The 17129-nt window shown below is 41.7% G+C and overlaps 1 protein-coding gene across 19 annotated transcripts in view; it reads right to left on the bottom strand.

Annotated features, from left to right (window-relative positions):
- Positions 1-17129, bottom strand: part of MAGI2 (membrane associated guanylate kinase, WW and PDZ domain containing 2) — a 1141222-nt gene that overhangs the window by 212544 nt on the left and 911549 nt on the right. The window lies entirely within an intron of this gene.

Below are 17129 nucleotides of genomic sequence, written 5' to 3'. Positions count from 1 at the left end.
AGATCATACATCATGTTGCACCCCAAATACGTGAACCTCTCTACATTCTCTAGTTCGATCCCATCTACACTGATCTTCCTTCCTATTTCCTTATCTCCAAATACCATTGTCTTTGTTTTACCAATGTTCATAATCAATTCATACCACTTCCCTTCCTCATTTAGCATCTGCACCATTCTCGCTAGCTTCTCTTCACCTTCCTCAATGATAACTATATCATCCACAAACCTCAAGTTATTAATTCTCATCCCATGCACCGATATCCCATCTACTTCTTCCTTGATCTTGTCCATTGCTCTTTTTAGGTGCGCGATGAAGATACTCGGTGATATCGGATCTCCTTGTCTTGTACCTCTACTCGTTCTAAACCAACTTTCCAACTCTCCACACATTCTCACCACTGCTTCCGCGTTGTCGTTGATATCCTTCAACAACCGTGTCAATCTGCTATCCACTCCATACAACTCCAACACTGCCCAAGTCACTTTCTGATCTATATTGCCAAATGCCTTCTGAAAATCAATGAAGCAATTGTAGATGTTCTTGTTCTTTCTTCGAGATTTCTCCACTATCAATTTTAGTGCCAATATCTGCTATATGGTACTTCTATCTTTCCCAAATCCCACTTGCTCATCTGCTAGATGTTCTTCTAGCCTCAATCTCAATCTCTCTGTCAATATCATGATCAGCACCTTGCCTAGATGCACTCCAATGCACGTCCTTCCTTGTGTATTGTCACTAGCACGGACCTTGTCCATTTCTTAGGTGCCTTCCTCCATGAATTTATCTAGTTCTTTTTTAATCCTGTTATAGTCCTGGCCTTTACAACATCTTTTAGGTTAACTGTGCATTGTGTGACAAATAACCTTTTTGTTTTCTTTGTTTGCTTTAAACTGGCTGCCTATTAATTTCATTTGGTGCCCCATACTTTCTGTGTTATGGGAAGAAGTAAATAACTTTTCCTTATTTACTTTCTCCATACCAGTCATGATTTTATAGACATTTCCCTTAACCTTCCTCAGTTGTACCTATTCCAAGTTGAAGAGTACCAGTCTTATTAATCTCACCTCAGATGGGAACTGTTCCATACCCCTAATAATGTTTGTTGCCCTTTTCTGAACTTTTTCTAATTCCAATATATCTTTTTTTGAGATGGGGTAACCACATCTGCACAGGGATACCATGGATTTATAAAGTAACAAAATGAAATTTTCAGTTTTATTTTCTATCCCTTTCTTAATGATTCCCAAGAGTCTTAGCTTTTTTGACTGCTGCTGCACATTGAATGGATGTTTTTAGAGAACTATCCACAATTGCTCCAAGATTTCTTTCTGGAGCAGCTAATTTAGAACTCATCTTATATGCATGGTTGGGATTGTTTTTTCTAATGTGAATAATTTTGCATTTATCAACATTGAATTTCAGCTGCTATTTTGTTCTCCAGTCTCCCAGTTTTGTGAGATCTTTTTATAACTTCTTACAGTCTACATGGGACCTTTGGTAATTTTGTATCATTTGCAAATTTGCCACTTCATTGTTTACCCCTTTCTCCAGATGATTTATGAATATGTTGAATAGGACTGGTCCCAGTATAGATCCCTGGAAGATATCACTAGTTACCTCTCTCCATTCTGAAAACTGACCATTTATTCCTACCTTTTGTTTCTAACTTTTAACCAGTTACTAATTCATGGGAGGATCCTCCTGCTTATCCCATGACAGCTTACCTTACTTAAGAAAGTAATCTTGTGAAAGGCTTTCTGAAAACCTAATATAATACAATATATTCTCTGGATTCCTCTTGTTCACATGTTTGTTGACCCCCTACATTATACATAGGGGCCTGTTACAGGGCTCCCATCTGCACCTTTTGGACCATCACAAACAAGATAGACACTTTCCAGATTTATAAAGCCCCATTGTGTGATTTATTATGTCACCTCCATCAGTTCATCAATGCAGCCTTCTGTAGCAACATGCAAGTGAATACAAAGTTTCCTCTTGGACAACTCTCTGGAGAGGGACAGGGAGATCCTATGTCCCTTAACCACTGAGAGCCACCTCTTCTTGCACTTCCGTTTTCTCTATTAATTGTTCCCACCTGAGGAGTTGATCATTCACATCAGCTCATCATTCTCCTGCATAGTTAAGCCATTTAGCACCCATCTGTCAATGTCAATCTGGGAGCAGCTTGTACCATGAACTGGTCCCCTACCATGTACTGACTCACCAGCTTCACTTGCAATATTACTTAACAGTTCCTTGGAAGTCTCATGTCCAAGCACAAGCCCAGCCCGGTCCTGCTTGGCATCTGAGAACCGATGGCTTTACAGTACATCATCGAATGACTTCGGACCAAGAACGTCCAACTATAGTTATCTTTTTTTTCTGCTGATATATGCTATTTTTTACTTTTGTGTAACTTGACTCTATTTATCTGCCAGGTTTCGCATAATAGCATAGCACAAGGCTCTTACCACACTATTAATGAATTCTCAGAGAATCCACCTATGAAAAAGTAGGCAAATTAGTTTTGTTACTGTATCTGTCTTTGCTTTTGTAGGCACTGTCAGTTAAGCTAAATAAAGTTATGGTAGATGTGAGGTACACTGATGCTGACTGCAGTCCAAGAAGTATTAATTCCTTCCATTAGGAGCTCAGGTAGGATCAACTACATTCTCAAGAGTAAATGGCTGCTGCTTAATCTTACAAAATACATCTGTGTTTAAAGATCTTATACTTTTTACTTTTTAAATGAACAAGTCATTCATTTACAAAAAAATGTCAGAATTGTCAGTTATGATGAAATCTGGAAGGCAATTTATGTAACTGCTACATAAACTTTAACACAATTGTCAAGTTTGTGTGAAAGCTGGAACTGCCATACTGGATCAGATCTGTGGACCATCTATGCCAGTATTTTGACTCTGTCAATAGATAAAGCAAGATGGTTTTGGGGCGGGGGTTATTTTTCTTTATGATCTCTATCAACTAGAAGCTTGCTTGTTCCCTGGAGCATGAGGATTTATATTTCTAAAATATTTCTTCTTATCTAATGTAACCATGAATGTTTCCATCTTGTACCATGTGTAAGGTATCAGAGTATTAAGACTGAAAACCATTTAGAAAGTTGCCAAAGAAAAAGAGCTGGTTTAGTACATGATCTAGTATGTCCACTTTCTTATGTATGCCTGTCATCAGCATATATGAAAAGGCAATCCATACTGATGTCTTGTTAGGCTAAACAACTTTAGGTGCTTTCTCAGTAATAATAAATATTAATGGTGATTATTAATTATGATTTTTTGTATCTCAAAGTGCTTTATAAAGCTCTGAAATAATTAGTCTTGTCCTTTCAGAGATTGTGAAGCTGAGGCACAGAAATGTTAGGTAACTAGCTTATTAAAACATTTGCTAATAGATACCACACAGTATCCGAAGATATCCCCCTTTCTAAATATAAGGGGGAAATTGTCTGGAAATAGCAATCTGCATGTTGAGTTCCAAATTACCAAAGGGATCTTAACTCAGCCTTTGCATTTGAACTCATAAACAACAATTTTGCTTGCAAATGGGTAATTTGATATTAAAACACATCAAACTACTTGATTTATGTATAAAATTTCTATTTGATTACACACATTCAGAGGTGACCACACATGTAATTGCTGCAAAATGAAAAACAGATTTGAGAGCCTCGAGCTGGATATTTGGGGTTAGTTCATAAATGTGCATGTCATAAAATTCTTACAAGTTAGCAGAACAAGGCTATAATGAATCAAATATTTAAATCAGAATATGTACTACTACTAAAACGAAAATAAAAGAAGAATGAATACATAGAATCACAGAAGAACAGAACTGGAAGGGGTCTCAATATATCATCTAGTCCAGTCTCCTGCACTCAGGACAAGACTATGTATTAACCAGGACATTCCTGATAGGTATTTGTCTAATCCAGAAGTTGACAAACTATGGGCTGCAGGCTATATCCTGCCAATGAGAGCTTTTTAATCTAGCCATTGGAAGTACCAGTCTGGCAGCGCAGTGGGGCTAAAACAGGCTCCCTGCCTGTCTTGGCCTTGTGCCACTCCTGGAAGCAGCTGGCATATCCCTGCACCCCGGGAGTGGGGGCAGAGGACACTGTCCCTGAAGTTCCCATTGACTGTGAACGGGGAACCACAACTAATGGAAGGTGAGGGCAACACATGGAGTTGCCTGCCCCCCAACACACAGGAGCTGCTACCTGACCCTGCAATACAAACCTGTCCAGAATCCCCTCCTGTGCTCTCCTGCACCCAACCCCCTGCCCTGAGCCCACATCCCCCCCCCCCCCACACCCAACCCTCTGTTCCAGTCCTAAGTTCATGGCCTACCATATAATTTCCTACCCAGCTGTGGCTCTCAGAACAAAATGTTTATCCAGCCCTGGTCTAACCTATTTTTTAAAGCCTTCAATGAGGGAGAGCCCACAACCTTCCTACTAATTTATTCTAGTGTTTAATAACCCAGACAGTTAAGAAGTTTTTCCCTAATGACTAATCTAAGTCTACCTTGCTGCAATTTAAACCCTTTGCTCAGAGGCAATTGGTAGAGGGGACATGCACAATCAAATACTCCCAATCAATTTCTGAGAGTGCTGAGCTGCCTTTGCAGGGCTTGCTCTCCTCAGCCTACCAGTGGGGGAGGGAAGCTCTGTCCTTCTCCTGTTGCACCTCCACATGGCACTTCCAGCTCTCTTTGCCCCTTGCCCTGGGTGGCTGGGCCTGGTGGGGAACTCAGCAGACAATATGGTGCCTTTGCTCATGTCAGCTAACTCCACTTAAGGTCACTATATATGAGAGACGCCAGTTGGAAAGGTGCTGAAGGCCCACCCCCTTGACTTTCTGTGTAACCCCCTTACTAGAGTTAAGGGTTTAAGTGAACTGGATATGTCCTGAGGATTGGGGGACGTCTGCTTGCCCAGCTCCTGTCCTTATGAAATTCTCGACCAGTTCCTCCTTATTTGTCAAAATCAAACTGCGGGCAACCTCTCCCTCAGGTGCTTTCTATACCTTCTGGAATAAATGATTGTCTCCAAAGCATTCCAAGAACTTCTTGCATAATTTGCACCCTACTGTGTTATTTTCCTAACAGATGTCTAGATAATTGACGTCAACCATTACCAAAAATCCTGTGCTTTGGTTGACTTTGTTAGTTGTTGATACAAAGCCTTATCCATCTCTTCTTCATGGTTGTGGGGAGTATGGTAGACACCTACCATGACATCATCTTGTTTTTCAGTCTTCTTATCCTTACCCAGTGACTTTCAACAAGTTTGTATCCTATTTACATCTCAGCCTCAGTCAAGTACATACATGTGTGATATATAAAGCAAAATCTCTTCTTAGTTTCATAGAATCGTAAGATGGAAAGGGACCTTGAGAGGCCATGTAGTCCAATCCCCTGCACTAAGTATTATCTAGACTGGTATTTGTCTAATATGCTCTTAACAATCTCCACTGATTGTAGACTCTCCATAGCCGATTTCTTCCAGTGTTTAACCACCATGGCAGATAGGAACTTTCTCCTAATATTCAATCTAAACTGTTTAATGCTTCTTACCTTATCATCATAAGTTAAGGAAAACAATTTTTCTCCTTCTTCCTTGTAACAGCCTTTTGTGCCCTTAGAAACTGTTACCACACCGACTTTCTCTTCTCCAGAGAAAACAAACACAATTTTTCAATTTTTCCTCACAGATTTTTTTCTAAATTTTTAATTATTATTGTTGTTCTCCAGACTTTATCAAATTTGTCCACATTTTTCCTGAAATGTGTCATCCGGAACTGTATATATGCTCAAACTGAGGACTAATCAGCACAGAGATGAGAAAAAAAATCCTCCTTGTGTCTTGCTTACAACATTGTTGCTAATGCAACCCAGAACTTTTTTTTTTGGGCATAAATATTACACTTCTGGCTCATATTAAGCTTGTAGTGCATCTCCTAGGGATTCATTCCCCATTTTATATGTGTGCAACTGATTGTGCCTTTATAAATGAAAGTTTTCTTCAGCCCATTTCTCCAGTTTGTCCAGATAATTATGAATTTTAGTCCTATGTCCAAAGTTCTTGCAACCCGTTCCAGCCTGGTATCATCTATAAACCTTTTCACTGTATTCTCTGTCATTATCTAAATCATTGTCTGTCTTTCCTGAGAAAGTGGAATATTGGTACAGAAGGGTATACGTCATATGTATAATTCCACCAAGTCTCTATGATATCAACCATGTTTTAGTTGTGAATATTCATTAGTATTTTTGGGTTTTTTTCATTCCTCATACTTCTTACATTAGTATACAGACATCTAAGATACTAATTTTATTTCCCATCTAGGTTCCCTAATGTCTCTCCTTTGTCCCAGCTATAATTGTCCATGGTCCAACCCCGATTCTAACCATTCTCCCAGGTCTCCATGTTTTTCACTTACCTGTGTGCTTTTGTCTCCTGCCCCATTAACCTAGTTTAGAGCCCTCCTTAATAGGCATTAATGATGATATTGAAAGAGATAGATTAGATTATTAAACTTGACATTGCATTATAAAGTTCTCATTTTCCTTGAAAACATACTATTTACAAACCAGTTTCTTTCCCACTTTTTTATAGTCCTTGTTGTTAATCAGTAACATACTCTTCATCATTATTCTTGAATAAAGGGTAGATTAGATGATGATGATGATGACTACTACTATTTTTACCAGATATTTTTTTCAGTTCAGACAAATACGAAGCTAGATCACGTCAGAGGGACATTAATGACATTTGATACAAGAAAATGTTTCTGAAAATGGAGCACTGTTAGTAACTACAGAATTCAATGGTCAACTTGCAAAAATTGGCCCAATAACAGCAAGGTTGTACAATAATGTATTTATCTTCCATTGATCTAAGTTAAATCTCTTGATCTAGGAGTCTACAGATACACTATTAAGAGTTCAGACGGAAGAATTAAACTAATGGATTTATGAGAGTTGTATTTTTTCATGCACTGACTTTCCAAATAACCATCTGAACAGCCATGGGAAAAACTGTTTTACTTTAACCAAGGATCTCTACTTTGCTAGAGTCAACTGTGCTAGAGAAAGGAGCACATTGTTATCCTCTAAAAAATCTTAACAATAGCTCTAATTTTGCTTTGTGAAATATGTACAAAAATTATATATCACATTTTTCATTTATGATTTTCACACTGATGGATATTTTTTCCATTTCGTGTGACCTTTAGTTATGTCTAGGAATTTACAGCTACATATTGCCTTTTATGAGAACCCATGCTGATATTAGAAATCGGAGAGTGGAAGTTAAAACTCTCACTAATGTAGCTAATGTAAATGGCTCCCCATCTGTGAAAGGTTATTTTAAGGAAATTACACACAGAAAAATGTGTATGAAAGAGAGGATGCATATAATATAATGGCCTATATTTTAAATCTTATTTATGCTTGATCACATTTACAATTTTAATTCTTAATTTATCATATTTTATGGTGTAGCAATGGCTTTGTATATGCAATTATCTTGTGGTCTTCATTAGCTGTGGTGGTAGAGATCTGTGTTTTTGTACACCAGGGTTGTTGTACAAGCTCCTCTATCTGTGGGATTTATATACACAGTCAATTATTTACAGCAAATGGATCATTTCAGTTTGGTTTTTCCTCCTGCTGGGATTTCTGTCCTGTAGTTCTTTGTACTATGGTCTCTGTTTCCAGTCAAGAAATCTTGACTGATTTACCTGTAAACACCTTAGTTTCTAGGCTGCATGAAAACATCTCATCACAATAGAATGACAGAGGCCAGAGTAGAGGCAGTCAGAAACACAGGCAGTAAATGCATTAGATTGGTGGGCAGACAACATAGTATGCAATTTCCCAGTCTCTGTAAACCCGAGTTTCTGTAGACAGAGCTGAGAAAGTAGTGCTATTAGATTAGCCAGTAGATCTAACACATATTATACACAAGAGCAGGTCTGACAAGTTCCATCAAATGGTGGGCAGTGCTGTAAGTATTCCCACAAACCAGTGAATCACATTCAGTGAGCTATACAACCCTAAAATTTGAGAGTCCCAAGTCACAGTTTGCCAACTTTGGGGTAAACTGTGCAGCATTCTGTGCAGCATATGTCTCAGAACAGAAATACTTGCCACAAACTATGCCTATTATGAGCCATCTCATCTTTCTATACATATCTTTTAATTCACATGAATTGAAGCAAGAATGTTCTGCCACTCCAGAATCCAATGACATTTCTACATGTTAACATAGCAATTGCAGAAAAAATAAAAAAAATTGGGTTTAATATTCATGCAATGCAGGGCAGAAGTTGGATTATATATACGAATACATCTTAAATTAAATGTTTTTTTGTGGCTCAGAGAATATTTGATCCAAAATATTGAAAATGTAAATAAACAGACAACTGAAAATGTACAGTTCAGTCTCATAAAGATGGCTATCAAGTTGCTATATTAGAAAAAGATACTTAAATGGGACAATTTAAATTAGGTCATGTTTTACTGTTTCTCATAATATTCACATATCCAGATATGGGAGCTTTTCATTGAGCAAGAGGTTCTAAAATTAGTCCTACCTGAATTAGGATCGGCCATTCTTTTTTTGGTTTATAAAGATAGCAAAAATGAATCAATGTATAACTACTTTGATGGATTAAAGTGAATGAAAACAATACAGCATCTTAATTTATGGTGTTAAATTAGGATTAAAGTCAGAGTCCATTCAATTCCTTTTGTGCTAGTAATGAAAAAATAAAATAATCCAAAAGAAGTCAGAGTGTGTGTGCAAGGCAGAGACACTGAACTCCTAGATAAAATTTTCTACACAGCATCAGTGACTTAAAATTCATCTTATTTTCAGAAATAATTTAGACACTTAAGAGTTTGTTTCATTGAAATTCAATAGAAATTAGGCCTTTAAGGGTGTGTCTAGACTACAAGGTTTTGTCGACAAAAGTAGCCTTTTTATCAACAAAACTATACCTGCATCTACACTACCACTGAGTTCTGTCAACATAATGTCGACAGAACTCGGCAGTTTTGTCGACGGCGGTAAACCTCATTCTGCGAGGAATAACGCCTTTTATCGACAAAGTTCTGTTGACAGAAGGCGTTATTGCATCACACTGTCCTTTGCGTCTACATTCTCATGTCAACAAAGCAGCTTGCTTTGTCGACAGAACTGGATTTAGTCTAGATGCTCTTTGTTGACAGAAGCTTTGTCAACAATATCTGTCGACAAAGCCTCTATCGACAAAAGCCAGTAGTCTAGACGTACCCTAAGTGTCTGAGACAATTTTTAAAATGGAAGTTAGGTACCTAAATACCTTTGAAGATGTGGGCTTTAGGCAAAAATATGTTTGACAAACTACCTTTATGCAAGCCATTAATAAAAACAGACAATTCCTGTTGGCTGAGAGCATTAAGGTAACACAGCTCTCTTGCTGTTTTTACTAGTGATCAGATTGGAGGGAAGGGGAATCACAGAGGACTGGGATTCTGAAAAAAAATGTATAGGTGACTCAGATAAAAGCAGCTTTGGGAGAGTGTGGAATGGATTAGGAGAGAAAGCAATTCATGAGAAAGACAGAGATGGAAGCAGAATGCATCAGAGAAGAGAGCAGGGAGGAGATCCAGGCCTAAAAAAAGAATGATGAGATAAAGGAGACTGAAATACATGTGGAGAGTTGAGAGGAGAAACAGGGTAAATTTCTGGCTTCACTGAAATCCATGGCAAAACTCCCGTCGACTTAATCAGGTGAAGGATTCCACCCAGGGAGAAAAACAGACACAAAAGAGAGAAAGAAAGCATGTAGATATAAGGACCCAAACAGATTGTCACAGCCATATGGTTGGCAGTCAGAACTTGTAGTGAGAGCCAGAGTTCACAGTCATGAGACAGCAATCAAGAGATGGCTGAGTCAGGATGCCAAGAGGTCAGAGGCAAGAGACAAATTAGATCAGAACCGAGAGTCAGAATTCAGGTGTCACACTGGGACAGGATGCCAAGAAATTAAGCCATGTGGGTGAGATGCATAAGGCAATCCAAAAAACACGGCCCAGAGCAGGATATTCAGAAAGCTTCTTGTTCCTAATGCTGACCTCAGAGAAAAGCCTCACACTGGGGCTGGACTTTGTAGGTCCCAGGCAAGCAATTGTCAGCTGGCTGCCAGAGGAGGGCTGGAGCATGAAAGCTCTCAAGAACCCTGTGGACCCAGGGTTGAGAGTCATGGGTCATGGCACAAATTTACTGGGGATTTAGTCACAAGGGGCTGAATATTCAAAAATCAATAAAAATTAGGAGCCTAACTGCTTTTGAGTATTCATCCCAGAGTTGGCTATTTGTATCTTAAACAGGTCAAGTTAAGGATTAATAATAGATGTGGGTTTTTTTGTACCTCCCACCCCATGAACTAGTAACTTAAATATTGTCACTAGAAATGGGTCCCAAAACAAAATCCTAGGAAATAGTGTTTAGATTCTAATTTAGATCCATAAACATGACACATCTGCTGACAGGGAGGGACAAAGGGGACAATTGCTTTGGATCTGGTGATTCTAAAGGCCTGGTGCTCTCGGCTGCTGCTACCAACACTGCCCACAGCCCCAGGTCCTTTAAATCGCCATTGGAGTGCCATGTGACATGCTTTGGGTGGCTTTAAGGACCAAACGGGCAGTATGGTGTGCAACGGGCAGCACGCAGGGCTGGCTGCCCTGACCCCACCCCTTCTGCCCAAGCCTCCAGCCCTTCTGGGAGTGCTGAGCCACCCTCCCACCTTATCCAGGGGCATGGAATAGCTTTATGCTCCTGTGTCTGGCCCATGTTTCCATTACACACTGATCCAAAACCTTCCATATGGACTACTGCAAATTGTGTGATGTTTGAAATACAGATCCAATTTTTGCAACCCATGTCTATCCCTGGTCTGGTTTTCACCAAATGCACAAGTTGGATCAATTTTAAAAAAATAAAGAAAATGTAATAAAAAATTGAAACCACATGAGGATTTGAATGCAGTGATTTTGAAATAAGAGCAGACACTTTATCCAGAATAAACTCATTAACTCATTGAGAATTTACAGGTATTATTTTGGCCACTGCAGAGAGCTTACACTGTATCGAGGCAATAGAAACATTGAGAAACAGTAAGAAAAATTAATTTACAAAGATGAACACAAGGACTATAAAGTTCAAACAAAGTGCATCTTCCCCCTCTGGGTCATTATCTAGTCACATGCAAAGTTTAATGAAGAATATACTTAAAAAAATGAAAGTGAATATGAGAAGAATTTCTTCATAGTATAGAGGGCTTTATTAAAATTATTGTTGTAATTATTGATGTAATTATTTATTACATCACGTTTTTGAAGTATTTCCAGTCCCAAGGATTTAAAGTCATGAGGAAGTCTCTGAGAAATTAAAAGATTGGATAAAAAAGCGAGAGATTTTTAAAACTATATTGGTTGTTCTCTTTGGTTACTCTTTGGGTATTGAGCCTTTAGGGTACACTCTGGTCACATTTGAAAGCAGTTTTCTAAAAACAAGAGGGCTAGAAACTCACTTCTTTAAAGGGAAAGATGAGATTCTCAAGTAATCACTTGACTCCAGGAGCCACCAAATATCTAGAGACTCATAATAAAATAGTGACAGTTGGCAACATGATGTATCAAGGACAGTAAGTCAGGTAAAATCATAAAGAGTAAAATTAATTTTATCTCATAAATCCTGAGTTTTTGGCGTTAGGTTTTTGGTAGGAAGGGTTTTCGTGAGGATGGACAGGTGTGTATCACACTAATCCAAGCAGTGGGCTGATATGACATCCTTAGACCTTAATTCTATGTATACAAGGTGGTAGGTGCACTGAATTTGCATAAACCATCTGCCAGTGCCAGCCTATTTGCAGTGAGAAACCTAAGATCACTGCCATCCAAGGCAAAAGTCAGGCTTCAGTAGCAGGGCAATTTTACACAACTTTCTTGCTACAGATTATTTTACCCTGAAAAAATAAAGATCCAGCATCTATTATTGCTGCAGCAACAGCAAATCTTAGATTCTGCAAGAAGCTTGGTTTTGTACAGCCAGTAATAATAGTGCTCTCCTTGAGATGGGCACAGTTATTACCATGATACAAGCGTATCATATAGGAGATGCTATGTTTCAGAAACACATGAGAAAACTAAGTTTAAATAAAAAGCCTTGTTCCAACAACACTTATTCAATTGACAAAGCAGATTTGTGTTCCACAATGCGTTAGAAATACAAGGTGATTTAAAAAAATAGGTAATCAAACAAGCTATTTTCTAAAATGGCTCCAAGGAGGACTATGTGGCAGAACATGAAGTGCAACATATTTGAAGATAAGCAGATTCTGAAAAGGTGTCTGAGGAACTGGAAACACACTTTAGGAATCATGCAAAGGAACGGGAATCAGGAAATTTGGGTTGTTTGCTATAGTCCTGTTTTATAAACCTTACATTTTTAAATATCCCTGTTTCTCAGTTTACCCAGTCTCACAGGGATGTTGTGTAAGGCCAAATTCACTAATGCAAAGCTCTCTGTTTATTTTACTGAGGAGATAATTTTATATTTAGGAAGCTACAGGGTGTCAATGAAGGGCAAAATTACCTCAGTATGTAGTTTAATGCATATGCATATTAGGCTTACTGACATAATAATTCTATATTTTGAATTGATAAAAATCTTCAGCATTAATTTAATGTACGTTTTAAAAAATTATATTTTCTTCATAAATCCCTGCCTGAATAAATGTGTTGTGCTTATGCTAGACACTCATTTTCACTTTGTATTTAGAAGTGACATCCTGAGTACCTTTCCCAGACCTGAAGAAGAGCTCTGTGTAAGTTTTAAGCTTATCTCTTTCACCCCTGAAATTTGTCAGCTAAGAGATATTACCTCTCCCACATTGCATCGCAATGAATGACCACAATAACAACCATTCATACTGCAATTGATCAGTCATGCAGTTTCAGTTTCAGGCTTTGGTTTAGTTACACTCAAACATTCCACACAGATTTTTTCATAGGGGTCCTACTTCAGGTTCTGGACCAAAATATGCTAGGCCATAAGAACCTTGGAAGCCCTCTGCTGCAGATTAGGCAACATGAAGGTCATGGCACAGTTCAAGAGCAAATTGCTTGGTTTTACTGTTAACAGGATTAAGTACAGGCAGTCCCCGGGTTACGTACAAGATAGGGACTGTAGGTTTGTTCTTAAGTTGAATCTGTATGTAAGTCGGAACTGGCGTCCAGATTCAGCCGCTGCTAAAACTGACCGCCAGTTCTGACTTATATACAGATTCAACTTAAGAACCCGAAGTCAGCTGCTGCTGAAACTGATCAGCAGCTGATTCCAGGAAGCCCGGGGCAGAGCAACTGTGCCTTGGGCTTCCTGTAGTCAGCGCTGGTCAGTTTCAGCAACGGCTGACTTGGGGACGTCTGGGGCAGAGCAGCTGGGGTGCTGCTGGGTTGCTCCAGTACCACTGCTCCTCGGCGCTACTGGACCAACCCAGCAGCACCCCAGCTGCTCTGCCCCAGGCGTCCTGATTCAGCCGCTGCTGAAACTGACCAGCAGCGGCTGAATCAGGACGCCTGGGGCAGAGCAGCTGGGGTGCTGCCGGGTTGGTCCAGTAGTGCCCAGAGCGGCGCTGCGGGACCAACCGGCAGCGCCCCAGCTGCTCTGCCCCAGGGTCCACAACAAAAGCCTGGTCTGCTGGGGAGGGCACACTAGCTGCGCCCCCCTGGCAGACCAGGGACACAGGGAGTAAAGCGGCAGCGGGGGGGTGCCTCGCCTCTGAGGCTTTGCTCTGGCGCGGGACCGCTTTGCTCCCGGTGCCCCTGGTTTGCTGGAGACGGTCCCCAGCAGACCGTCTCCAGCAGACCAGGACACCGCGAGCAAATCCACAGCAGCGGCGGGGCCCCGCGCTTCTGAGGCTTTGCTCTGGCAAAGCCTCAGAAGCGTGGGAACCTGCCGCTGCTGCGGGTTTGCTCGCGGTGCCCTTGGTCTGCTGGGGACCGTCTCCAGCAGACCACGGGCACCGCGAGCAAACCCGCCGGGGCTGCGGCTTTGCTTCCGATGCCCCCGGTCTGCTGGAGACGGTCCCCAGCAGACCAGGGGCACCCTGGAGGTCGAGGTGGCTGACTGCTGCCTGTGAGCTCCGGGGCGAGAAAGCCCCGTTCGTAAGTGCGGATCCGACATAAGTCGGATCCGCGTAAGTCGGGGATTGCCTGTAGGCTCTTCTGAGCATGTCTGTTGCACCAGTTCTTCTACTAATAAACTTCTTGAATTTTAACCTTGGGTATCGAATTACATTTTGAAGTTGACCTCAGCATTTTGACTAAAGTTCAAGCTGATAAAACAGTTACGAGATTTTACAAAAAATAAATCTACATTTTAATTTTTTTATGTCTGCTGCCTGCTGCTCTTTACTTACATCAGAAACCTACCACCATTTCTAAGGGCATGTTTTGTGAAAGAAGGGCACTTTAAAAACAGTAACATTCAGAACCTCCACAATTCCTACTTTCTTGTCTTCTTGGAGTTTATTTAGCCTTACATCACCGACAGTAGTTCTAGGTGGTATATCCTGACATGTTATAATGTCCTTCCCTCCCCCACAAAATCTGCAATGATGAGGACTGAGGGTATGTCTACACTACAGCGCTAATTCGAACTAATTCAGTTCGAATTAGTTAATTCGAACTAAGCTAATTCGAACTAACGCATCTAGAACTAAAAACTAGTTCGAATTAGCGTTTTGCTAATTCGAACTAGCATGTCCACATTAAGTGGACCCTGAACAGGGCTTAAGGATGGCTGGAAGCACTGCTGGCAGGGCATCAGAGGAGGACTTAGAGCGTGGAGCTGCTGCCTCAGGCTAGCCGAGGGCTGCGCTTAAAGGGTCCCGACCCCCACCCCGGACAGACAGTTCTCAGGGGTGCCCCGCTTGAAAACCAGTCCTGGCTTGGAGTGCCCTGAGTGCCCACACTGGGCACATCACACCACTCGGCCATCAGCCCGGCTGCACTTGCCGCAGGCTGCCATCTGGGGAGAGGGTGCAATTGGGGGACTGCAAGAGAGCTTCCACCCCCAGAAGCCCGCAGAGCCAGCCCAGTCCTCCCCATCGGGGGCTCGTACCCCATTCTTCCCTCACCTCCTTCCACTTACCCTTCCCTAGCCCCTTTTCTTGATGTACAAAATAAAGGACAATTGTGTTCAAAAATGGAATCTGTCTTTATTGAACAAAACTGGGGGGAGACTGGGAAAAGGAGGTGGGAGAGGGGAAGAGAGAGGCTGGGAGAGGGGAGGGCAACTACAATGATCAGGGGTTGGGAACAGGTCCCATATGAAGAGAGGCTAAAGAGACTGGGACTTCTCAGCTTAGAAAAGAGGAGACGGAGGGGGGACAGGATAGAGGTCTCTAAAAGCAGGAGTTGGGTGGAGAGGGTGCATACAGAAAAGTTCTTCATTAGTTCCCATAAAGAAGGACTAGAGGACACCAAAGGAAAGGAATGGGTAGCAGGCTTCAAACTAGTAACAGAAAGTTGTTCTTCACAAAGCAAAGAGTCAACCTGTGGAAATCCTTGCTGCAGGATGCTGTGAAGGCTACAACTAGAACAGAATTTAAAGGGAAGTGAGATCAAGTCATGGAGGTTGGGTCCATGGAGTGGTATTAGCCAGGGGGTAGGAGTGGTGTCCCTGCCCAAGGTTTGTGGAAGGCTGGAGAGGGATGGCACGAGACAAATGGCTTGGTCACTGTCTTCGGTCCATCCCCTCCAGGGTCCCTAGGGTTGGCCACTGTCGGCAGCCAGGCTACTGGGCTAGATGGACCTTTGGTCTGACCCAGGACGGCCATTGTAAGCTCAGGGCTCAGGGTCGGGGGTCTCAGTGGACCCCCTTGATTTTCATGCACACCTGCTCCTGGGTGGCCAGGCTGGCAGCTCTCCTGCCCAAGCCGGCCACTTTCCTGTGCCTAGTGCGGAGATCGTGGACAAGGTCCACGATGTCTGCACTAGCCCAGGTGGGTGCCCGCCTCTTGCGGTCCCGGGCAAGCTCCCGGGAGCCGCCAGCCTGGTCCCGGAAAGAGGGGGAGGGCTGGGGGGCATCGGGTGGCTGGCTCAATCCGTGCCAGGTGCAGGGTCTGCTGGCTGGGTGCTGGCAGGCTTGCACCTGGCATGGGCACCATAGCCAGCTCATGCCCCTTTAAGGGGTCCAGAGCCGGGAGGGGGGCATAGAGTTTCCCTGGTGTTGGCCAGAGTGGCCACCAGGGAAACCTGGGGAGGGCTAGTCTCCCACTAGTTCGAATTAAGGGTCTACACAGCCCTTAATTCGAACTAGCTAGTTCGAACTAGGCTTAATCCTAGTAAAATGAGGTTTACCTAGTGTGAACTAAGCGCTCCGCTAGTTCGAATTAAATTCGAACTAGCGGAGCGCTAGTGTAGCGCCTATTAAAGTTAGTTCGAACTAACGTCTGTTAGTTCGAACTAACTTTGTAGTGTAGACATACCCTGAGGGAGTAAATCTGCAATGATCTCCACATGCTGTTCTCTATAGGTGTGTCTATATAGCACCCTAAAGTCGAAATTGGATAAGCAATTTGCGCTATACAATGTGCGTATCTTATTTTGATTGTATTTCATAATAGCTTTGGCTACAGAATGCCAGATTTCAAAATAACACACTATTTCAACACATCCCTTAACTCTCATGGAACAAGGGATATAGGGATGCTGAAATAGTGTGCCCGCCATTTCAAAATAATGGGAGTGTTTAAAAGACACGGGGAAGCTATTTTGGGATCCCAGAGGTATCCTGAAATAGTCCCGCTGTCTAGACATACTGTATGAGTGTGTTCCTGAGGTTTTTCCCTACTATAGATTAGGCTACCTCTATAACTCTGAATTCAGTTAGAGGGCACTGGAAAGATAATATAGCCCCAGATTTTGTTATCTCTTCTCTAAAAATCTGTCAGGATGGAGGGAGAATGATGTGTATCTCCTCAGTCTGCTTGACCAGTCTTCACCATCCCCTCCCCACCTCAACATAGATTCTGACCTAGGAA

The sequence above is a fragment of the Pelodiscus sinensis genome, chromosome 1 (assembly GCF_049634645.1).
Source record: "Pelodiscus sinensis isolate JC-2024 chromosome 1, ASM4963464v1, whole genome shotgun sequence".
Lineage (NCBI taxonomy): Eukaryota > Metazoa > Chordata > Testudines > Trionychidae > Pelodiscus > Pelodiscus sinensis.
Note: the sequence above shows the minus strand (reverse complement) of the source record. Positions and strands in the feature narration are given on the sequence as shown.